The 8530-nt window shown below is 39.1% G+C and overlaps 1 long non-coding RNA gene across 1 annotated transcript; it reads right to left on the minus strand.

Annotated features, from left to right (window-relative positions):
• Window positions 1–271: 271 nt before the first annotated feature.
• Window positions 272–7323, minus strand: LOC137352325 (uncharacterized). The gene is made up of 4 exons (XR_010969677.1): window positions 7211–7323; window positions 6408–6507; window positions 1964–2236; window positions 272–1224 (listed from the first exon to the last, which is right to left on the minus strand). It is a non-coding gene; the product is annotated as an uncharacterized lncRNA (long non-coding RNA).
• Between the last annotated feature and the right edge of the window lie 1207 nt (window positions 7324–8530).

Consider the following 8530-nt stretch of genomic DNA (forward strand, 5'->3'; position numbering starts at 1 on the left):
GCCTATTAACAGACAATTATGTGGGATCTTACCAAAAGCTGGGGGTGGGGGGGGGGGGGGGTGCTTTGGCACGCAGGGAGGGTGCTTGTAAAATGAGGCGCCCTTCCTGCAGGCTTGGGGGTGGGGTCCCTCCTCTGTAGGAAATATGTGGCCCACAGAGGACCACCCACCAACCGGGAATCAGCCCGTGACACCCCTCCCCCTTGACTGCCAACCACCCCCTCAGCCCCACCCTGGCTGGGGCCTTCCGGACTGGCCCCATTAGCCCCACCTCACCTACGTCTGGTCTGGGATTCCAGTGCTGGGCCTCCGAATGGCACCGCCGATACTGCTGAGCTGCCGGCCCTCTGATTTGCCAGCAGCTCATGGAGGTGGGATCCCCATCTTTAAAGTGACTCGTGAAATTTTGATGGAAATAAATGGAGGATCACTCCTGGGATGCAGGAAAAGGCAGAGGCGGGACTGCCCCCGCCTTTTTGGCCTGGTACCGGAAGCCCTGCCTCCTACACAAAATCCAGCCCACTGTGTAGAAAATAAATCCCTAACCACTTCATTCGTTCATTTGGTTATGATCGTAAATTTATGCCCATTAGTTACTGACTGTTTGACCCATGAAAATAGATTTTTTCTATTTACCCTATCAAAACTCTTCATAACTCCATCAGATCTCCTGATAACCTTCTCTGTTCTGATGAAAAGAGCTGAGTTTCACGAGTGTCTTCTTTCCTGGTTGTTTGACATGGGCCAAAACCTCCACTAAAATAGTGGAAAACGGAGCTTTGCAGAAACACCTTAAACACTATTCCCATAATTTTCCAAATTTGAACTTTTTGTTAAAGGGGAAGCTGACCCCAACATTTTTGATTGCATGTGCATTATATGATCTCTTGCTGAAAGTCATAGTCAGATGTTTGTTGGCCTCAGTTGCATCAGGATATAACTTCAAGAGCAGCCTTTTTTTTGGTCAAGTGCCACAAAGCGCAGTTAGAAAGATCAACTGCAAACACTGGCCGAGGGTTGTGGCAGCCCTCACCAGCCCACTGGGCAGGGAGCCACACTGGAGACTAGGCACTCAGCATCTTTGCTCGGCTCACCCCACTGCAGCTGCATCCTTCCCCACTTTCTGGTTGATCGCGAGGCAGTGCTGACAGGACTAATGAAGAAATTAGCAGGCCAGGTCGACCCGCCCTCCCAGCTGCAGGATGAAGTGTGTCAACAGGCAAGCTGAAAGGGAAAGGAATGAGAAGGAAAGTTAATAAAGAATGAAACAGTGCAACTAGCTCCATCACAATTTTTCCTTAGCTTAATTACACTAACACACATGTTTTCTTAGATTTTAATTGTTTAGATTTCCCTTCTAAATAATGCATATAGCTTGTAAAATACACATCAGGGGTTATTTTTTATATATTTCAAATCATTTATTTCCTTCCCAAATTTAAACAAGGTTGCAATAGAAAATTTCGATGGAATAACAACTCACTTTTTATTTAGGTTTTTTATAAGGCATCCAATTTTGCGAAAAAAAGGATAAACACTTGTATAATATCAACTGCATTCAACTTTCTTTTACCCTCCGCACGATGAAAGCAAAACCCCCTGACCAGAGCTCTTGTTCAAATCAAGACTGTGAACAATAGATTGACATCAATGTGTTCTATCTGGTGCATCTAATGAGATAAAGTGGGCAGATCAGCTCCACTGGTTAGTCATTCAAACCCAGGAGGAAGAAGTGAGGGAAAAAAAATACAATGGTTTTTTTCAATATCAGAGTAAGTGATGTGTATCTCAGCCTCCCTGTGAAGGCTGAAGGGAACCTTCAAACTGCTGAATATTGTTTCTTAACACAGCCCATCCTGTGCTATTATGCCTGCTGACAGCTGATTGGGAGAAGCCTCCTTACTCTCTTAGAATGTGCAGCCAACCATTCCATTAACCCTCGAGGTTCCACATGAAATCCCACCTTTAGATAAATTCATACTCAACAAATGTGATTAGCTTTACAGCCCTACTGCTTCTAATGTATAAAAGCAGGACATCCATGATCAATGCGGGCCACGGTTGTCTTCTTTTAAAGTCGGGTGCAATAGCCAGGGCTTGTGAAGATGTAACAAGCAGCAGCCCTTTTTGAAGATGACAAGCCGAGCTTGACAACCTAATCCTTCAGCTTCAGTTGCTGTCTTAGTTAGTGGCCGCCTTTAGAAAAGTCAGAACTGCTCGCTTCCAAGGATTTTGCCTGCAAAACAAGGAATATTAAAATTAATCACTTCATTTGCAATTTTCTGAATCAGAATTTATTGTAATTGATATCCAATTCACTATAAAAATCAGATGTCACATGCATTCTACAAATATATAACATCACAGAAAAAAATGTGCGTGGCATAATTATTCATTCATCATTATTGGTTAGTAACTGACACTTGCACGATTCTGTGAGTATAGCATTCCTGTTGTGACATTTCATAAAATACACATCTACATTACCACAAGCTGCACCCAAACAGGATTATCTGAGTATTAACTTCTAGTATCTGTTTCAGTCCTGTGCCTCGGTATATGTAGACTGTATCTCCAGCAGACTGCAGTCTACTACAAGGGGCTATTTAGGAGGTTTTAATTTCTAAGCTGTGCAGCAGTCATCTAAACAATCAAAAAGATCTAGAAACAATGGGGCAGGTCATTTCCATCTCTGACACTTACAGTATTATGCTGCAGGGGCAATGGAAGAAATCGTTGGACATTTCTCGTTGCCTGCCTCGCAAAGTGGCCAAGAAATGTTTACTAGTGAGAATTCAAATGAGTTCTCCATTCTCCTATATGTCATTTTCCCACAGTTATATGATTTGGACTTGTTGCTGTTGACACTGAGTTGCGCAGAATGTGGAGAGAAAAAAAGGAGTGAAAGAATTCTTTTCAACTCTTTTCATGTTTCACTCATTTCGCCTTGGCACCACTTTAGCCTCTTTATGTTACACGATCAGTTGGAATTTGCACAGGAGGAGTTGAAGGAATGCATAGGTTCCCTGGGAGAAGAAACTACAAACATGCTTTAGACCAGATGTATAATGTTATATGGTCAAACAGTCAAACACAAAAGCTTAAAAACAAAGCTGTGAATTAGGGAGAAGCATTCAAAGAAATGTTTTCAAAACAGCCCAGCTGAGAGCTTGGATGCCTCTCCTGAGACTAAATGCTTAAAAAGGAACCAGAGAAAGAAAGAAAAAGCCCATTTTGCTAATTAGGTGAGGCCTGGCTGCTGAATTTAGCATCTACTTTTCATCAAGGGCTGGTCTGTGAAGCTAAAAATATGCTTAGAAAGTTATAAAAGGAAACCTATAGAGGATCAATTTTAAAGGAAAAAAATCAGTGGATGATACTGGCATATGGGTTACATCAAGGTCTGCATGTAGCTTTTATACTTTTAATCAAGTCCAAAAAAGCATAGAAATCCTATCTATTAAAACACAATTTTCTTCAAGAAAATACAAAGCCTATTTTCTAAATTGTAAGGCATATATTTGTATTTTGGAAAAATGAAATCAAATAATTTTGAATTGAATTAAATATTTATTATGCATTCTTAAACGGTTAGCTAATGCTTAATTTGTGAAGATGATAAATTAGATAAAACCGTTCAAATTAAAATGTTTAAACTAAAACATTTAAACTACAATCAAATAACCTATTTCTGCCTTTAAAATAATGAGAGTGAAAAAGGCTTCATGCCCTTAGGGTCGTGTCACTTGGATAATTTTACATATTAAAAGTGGCAAAGAGACAGGGGATTAGACATGGATTTTACTTTATTTTGTAACAAAATAGAAAAACAAGTGAAAGTTGAAATTTGTGTTTCTGTGTCATTGTCAAACTTGGTTGGCATAAAAAAAATCTTGAAACTTTCTTACCAGGGCTTTTTTTTTTAAATAAGATAGCAATAATGGGTATACACTTCAGAAAGACAATAATGGTCGAGAAACAGTGGACACAAAGGAGGAACACTGAAACAGACAACCTCAGTCCTACTAGAGAAAGTGCCTCAGTGATGAAGAGAATATTAACTAGTTACTTGTTATCTTCAGTGACACTATTTTGTTTTGAAGATTGAAGATACAGAACATTCAGTGATGATTTACAAGTCAGTACTCTTCTCATTGGTAAAGAGCTTCCTCTGACAAGATCAGCAGAGCTGGGGGGCTGGTGTGAAGGGGTTTTCTGTGTCTTTCGAGTCTGAGATTTATTCAGTAGCTGCATTGAGCCATCTGCCTGATGCTTAACACTGTTAAAAGTAACGTTCCCTCTACTTCTAATACAAATGCAAAATGGAAATCAACATAGATAGTCTGAAGTTATAATGCAAAAGGAACTCTAATAAAATATCTATCCATCTGTCGACAGATGAGAATTCAGTGTGGTAACTGTACTGAAATAATCATTCTGTAAAATCTACTTTCAAATCTTGATTGACTGATGAATTTTGTTCCTATGAAAACAGGCAAACTGAAGCTTGGTGGGAAAAGCACCATCTCACTCATTAGAAAACTTTAGAGAACTTTAAACAGTCACAGGATAACTATAGTCCTGTCATTAATCATGTTGTATCTTACCTGCCTTACCAATTTTCAATATTTTCTGAAGTAATGGCTTCTTTCCCATAAGATTTCTTTAAAGATTACATCTTATTTCATAAAGTAGACTTAAAGGGGAGCGCCGTCTGATCCTTATGTTCTTAACCATATTCTAAAATGCTGTTAAATTAAGATGTTAAGTCCAGAAATTGCTTGACCTGAATATCATATAAGTGACTTATAGGGATCCATAACATGTTTCACATTGGTTATCGTAACTTATGTTATTAAAGTGCCATCGTCCTATTTTAAGTGCTGGCAAAGTCGTAAAGGTTTTTAAATGTAATAGTGAAAATGCAAATAGTGCAAAACACACACCTGTGATTTGTCACAGAGATCATAAAATAGTGAGGGGAAATCCGAGGGGTTTGTGAAGTTATACGTGGAGCTTGGTAAGAGGGCTCCCATATGTGGAAATGTGAGAGGCCCAAGATGTGTTAAAGGGGATGTTGTGTGGATTGGATTTTAGATTGCCTGCTATACTATAATAAAGAATATTGAAAAGGGAGATACTGCAGCTTTCAGGAAAAAGAGAGTCATAACAATTAGGGAAAATTAAACGTAAGGAGGGAAATAGCCACCATCTGAACACTATCACTTAAAAATACCTCCATTGACAAAATTGGGACAATGACATCTTTTGGCTTAAGTTTGCCTGACTTGAAATGTTTTATCTCACTTTTAAAATCTAAAGCATCTGTCAATCCGACAGTCAGCATACTTAATCCATCAGCCGGCTTGAAACAATGAGTCACTGTTTGGCTTTAGATGGAGGCACTGAAAGAGAGCACAATTTCCACTGATAGGGCTGACTGTGAAATCACTCAAGAATGATTCATAAAGAGAGACCACTCTGGTCGGAGAATCCAGATTCCTCTATCAACTTGTCTGCAGTTCTGGTTTTAAAGAGAGAGGGAACAGTGAAAGAGATTTTAAGGAGTAACTAAGATTAATGAAGTAACCAGCCTGCTAACATGCAATCATTCTGCTAAATAGCTCCTCAAACTGACTGCATGAGGCAGACAAGAATATGGAAGACATTCTTTATTTTTGGGTGGTACAGAAGAGCAGAGCAGGGGGCCCCACAACCAAAATCTCTGTGAGTAACTGGTTGTCAAGTGCACCATTGAGAAATGATGAGGTCAGCAGATCTGAGGGGTTAGCACCATATGCTTCAAACCCAGGCGAGTACTGGCGTGACCTCCACAACCATGTGGAGGGGGTAGGGGCGGGGAGGGGTAATGCTGTTAATAGGAAATGTGCTAGAACAGGGCAGGGAGATGCAAGGGAAGACTTGTTGCAAAACATGTAGCAAAAAATGTAACAGTCCAGCCAAAACAAACAGTCAAACCGGCATATCCTTAATTATAGGCCGACAGTATCAAGTTTGAACCTACAAACGCACACCGCGTGTGCAGCAATGCTTTTGCCAGTGCTGTAGTTCAACATTTTATTTCTAATATATCCTTTGCATAGATTTGTTGAAAGGGCTATTGAAGGATTATTACATTATCTTTTGACAAGTCTCATTTTATATATGCAGCAGCTTTTCAGGATAACATTGATTTGAACTGAATTTGAAGATTTAACTATTTCTCGCCTGGACTGGTAATAATGGCAGTCGTCTTCACTGGCATCTGCACTAATGGTTTCCTCCATAATCTGGGTGGGAAGGAAGAAGGGAAGTGGAATGTTCCAGTGTGAACACACAATGAGAGAGTGATATAGGGGAAGGTTTTTCCTATCATAGGTGGTTAAGGAAAAGGTAGAATGTATTACCTTGAAGGAAAATCTGAAATAGACAAATGACGAGAGTTGCAGCCATTCATGTTCCCCACAATCTCCCACCAATCTCATTGGGACGCAAAGAGTTATTTCCCTGCAAGCAAGAAAAAAAAAACTTTTAAATGCTCTCCACATCCTGAGGGAAAGTCATTTCTAATGTAAACACAGCTTCAATTGGCAATGTTGCTGTGTAGGACTTGAACTCCACTCTGCTGATGATCTAAAGCCCCGTTCACATTATATCTATTTGACCGACATTGTGGGGTCAAATAGCAGTTTGTCCCTAGGACATAGGGAAACACTTTCCAAAGTAAATGGGGCTTTGACTGAGGCAAAAGCTGCTACATTGCACCTCGGACGAGACCGACTGGAAAACCTCTCGATGAGTCGACTATGCAGCAAACAAATTAAACAAGAGATACAAGGCCGAGTTCGCATTTGTCACATTCTGGTTGCTGTGAATTTGTCTCTTTGACAATGACAGGCAAAATATTCCCTGAAATTCACCACAACAATGACAGAGCCAAGGCTATAGGATCTGCAAACAACAATAACTTGTATGTAACTATTTGGTCCACGCTTTGATCTATACATAGTTACTCATCCTATCCCTCTGAGAATTGCATTTCCTTTGCAGTTTTCAAGCTACACAAGTGTTTTCCCATCATATACAGAATTATTTTACTGTGAATACAAATACTTCTGAATGAGAGAAATACAAGAGAGAATCAGAACCCAAGTCTTTGTTTATATTGCCCATCGAGCAAGCAACAAAAAGCATGACCTTGTATATTTACAGTTCATGATGCTGCCATATTTCTCAAGAGGTTAATTACGCAATGTTGTGGAAATGCATAAATCCGTCAGGTGAATGTCTCCATCCAGGGATCGGGCATGAGGAGCAGCAGGAAACAGGATACTTCTATTGCAAAACAAGACCCTCCACTTCAAATTAACTGCTGCCAGTATTATATTTGCGCATCATAATAGAAATAAACAAATAGCTAATCGTGAAGATCAAGTCAAGACATAGAGGTTGTGTGCTTGTGGCCTGCTCCCCCTGGTGGATAGATGGTGACCTGAAGGCACTGTCAGGAATTTCAGTATTATATGAACCACATTTCAACACATCAGACTCTCACTGCATAGCTATAGTAAGTAACTGAGTACTGCTAATTTTAGTTTAGTACTAGGATACAAACAAGCATTCCAATGAGAAAGAATTAAAGTTTTTCCTCAGGATTTTTGGTGCACTCAAAATGCATCATGGTTTTTCTCTTGTCCAATCCTTTCTTATTTCTTTTATGTTGGCACTTTATGTGACAAGAGCTGTTACCAATGTAAAGCATGCACCATAAAAAGAATAGGGCACTCTTCATGCTGAGAGGATATTCAACATTGAAAGGATGAAGATATCAGCCTTTAAAAAAGGACAGAATTAAAGTTAATGTTCAATAATATGGTTTCCATGCCTTTATTGCTCTTATTTAAACCAACCCTGCCCTGTTGGTGCTTAATGATCGAATTGTATTTACCACAGATCTCTTGAAACAGAACTATGTAATTCTGTTGCTATATAGCAGAAAATTATATAAAAATGTCACCTTATCAATAAGATAGTTATATTATGAAGAGTAATTTAATTAAGAATGTCAAATTTCCATTATAGATTCGAAGATCCTATAAAGACTCACTTCTTATTAATATTTCTATTTTTGGTATCAGGACAAATATTTCTTCGGCCAGTTTCTTCATGGCCCAGTATCACATAAATGTAAATAGTGATCTGCAATTAGCAACAGATTTAAGCTCATTATTGCAGTGGTTTAAGATTGAGTATCTGGGTCTTGCACACGAACTCACTTATATGTTAAAAGTCTAAAATAAAGACGGAATGTAAAATGTTGTCCTTTCTATAGCATACCACTGCTTAAAAATGAATTTTAGACAGTTTCCTTGAAAATGTTATTGAGCTGAAATGCAATGGCATGAAATTGTAAACAGAAGCATTTTTTTTATGAACTAGAGTTAGGATCCTCCATATTATACACTATTCCAGTATGAACATATGATGAAGAGTAGGCTATTCAGCTCCTTGAACCTGCTCTACTGTTCAA

Source organism: Heterodontus francisci, chromosome 38 (assembly GCF_036365525.1).
Source record: "Heterodontus francisci isolate sHetFra1 chromosome 38, sHetFra1.hap1, whole genome shotgun sequence".
NCBI classification, from domain to species: Eukaryota; Metazoa; Chordata; class Chondrichthyes; order Heterodontiformes; family Heterodontidae; genus Heterodontus; species Heterodontus francisci.